General features: G+C 44.9%; 1 non-coding gene across 1 annotated transcript; it reads right to left on the bottom strand.

Moving 5' to 3' along the window:
• Nucleotides 1-1,286: 1,286 nt before the first annotated feature.
• LOC133781035 (small nucleolar RNA R71) lies at nucleotides 1,287-1,393 on the bottom strand. Its single transcript, XR_009869833.1, has one exon. It is a non-coding gene; the product is annotated as a small nucleolar RNA R71 (small nucleolar RNA).
• Between the last annotated feature and the right edge of the window lie 603 nt (nucleotides 1,394-1,996).

Here is a 1,996-nt window from a genome sequence, read left to right as displayed (position 1 = left end):
CCGTGTAATAACCTGGGTTTGGATTAGGTGGCTGGGGCGCCGAACTTCCAGTGTCATCTTGGCCCACCGGCTGTTTTCCTGGCCGCTGTTGGACCTCAGGAATTTGTTCGTCGGGGATGGCGACATGATGAGCCTCCTGCCCATCATGTCGTTCCGTCTCGTTACCGTGTCTGGATCGAGTAGTCACCATGGTTGGATGTTTACGACAGCGCCAATCTAACTTGCTCTCAATGAAAGCACCAAACTGTTGACGCGGTTCTTCGCCAACAGGTAATTAAGAAAAGAAAGAGGAAGGGATTATTGCTTATGTTGAAATGAAATAGATGAATGATCTTGGAAAGGGAATGGTGACACAAAATACGTTTTTTTAGGTGGTTCAAATGTTAAAATCCTTCTACTCCACCAGTCAATATTATTGCTATATGCTTGGTATTCTTTTACAGGGTATTTTTTACATAATAGAATCCAACCCTTTGTAACTCCCAGGGTCTCCATATTTATAAGAGAAGGCACCTGGGAGTTGGTAAGAAGGTCATCCCGTGACCTTCTTACCTATCATGTCAACTCTGTGACATTCATGATTAATTCTTAAACCTGACACATAAGTGTGGTCAAATCAATAGGTAAGGGGATAATGGGCCGCACGGCCCAACCCAGTCGTGGGTGTCTGAATACACACGTTCATGCTGCGTGTCCAAGAAGTCAGGGATATATCAAACGCGTTATGTCTGATATATGCACGTTTACCTTGCGTGGTTGACTTTACAAAAGGTCACAGCTCCAACTCTAACTCGTACCACGAGCTGGATGCTTACCTCGACCTGCGGCCTTCAGAGTCCAGACTCAGTCCTTAAGAAATCTTGGCGAACCCTTGGGTTACCTCGAGCTAAGGAGGTAGGATCTTATGATGGCAGCTCCGGTCTTGGGGATGTCCACGTGGTAGTCATGATTAGGCCGTATCTCAGCTCGTTAATCAGCCCGTGGGAAAATCAGGGCGTACACCCTTAATGTTAGACTTTAAACCTGGCATGATTAAACTCTTGCACACATTTCATGGAATGGAAAATGAAAGCCCATACGTGTGTATCAGAGAATTCGAGGAAGTAGTAGCTACGTTCTATAACCAAGCCGAAAATGCTGATGCTGTGCGACTGAAGTTCTTCTCTTTCTCCTTGAAGGACAAAGCCAAAAGCTGGTTATACTCTTTGAGACCTAGGTCTATTGGAACATGGGAGGAGATGACCAAATCCTTCTTTCTGAAACACTTCCCCAGCCATAAGACCAACAGTCTAAAACAACAGATTTCCACATTCTCCCAAAAGGACAATGAAACATTCTATCAAGTCTGGGAAAGATTCAAAGATCTATTAAATCAATGCCCGCACCATGGCTATGAGAACTGGCGTTTGGTCAGTTACTTCTATGAAGGCCTCACGAGTCATGAGCGCCAGTTTGTAGAAATGCTATGCAATGGTGAATTCCTCGAAAAGAGCCAGACGATGCTCTTGAATATCTCAAAGGAACCGCGAAAAAGTCTCACACCTGGACTGGTCCAAGTGCTACTAATAGCACCAACCGACACAAACCATCTGGGATCTATTAACTTCGAGAAGAGGATAGTGTTAAGGCCCAACTCCAAGTTTTGAAAAAACATTTTGAGGTCTTAATGGCGAAAATGGCCAAAAACCGCACATGATCGCTCAGGCGGAACCGCAAGAACCTTGTTTTGTTTGTGGAGGGACGAAGCACTTAGCCAAGGACTGCTTAGCTTTGAATGAAATGAGGGGAGTTTATGAGGAGCAAAGCAATGCCTTAGGGGCATATAACAAGCCATTCTCCCATACGTACAACCCTGGTTGGAGAAATCGCCCAAATTTCAGTTGGAGAGATTCCAACCAAGCTCAATCGTCTAGAGGCCAATGGAGAAATGAGCAACAAGTTCAACCATCAAAGGCATATTCTGCACCTCAATACAATGCTCATCCACAACGAAATT

Source organism: Humulus lupulus, chromosome 5 (genome assembly GCF_963169125.1).
Source record: "Humulus lupulus chromosome 5, drHumLupu1.1, whole genome shotgun sequence".
Classification (NCBI taxonomy): Eukaryota; Viridiplantae; Streptophyta; class Magnoliopsida; order Rosales; family Cannabaceae; genus Humulus; species Humulus lupulus.
This window is presented reverse-complemented; position numbering and strand designations above follow the sequence as displayed.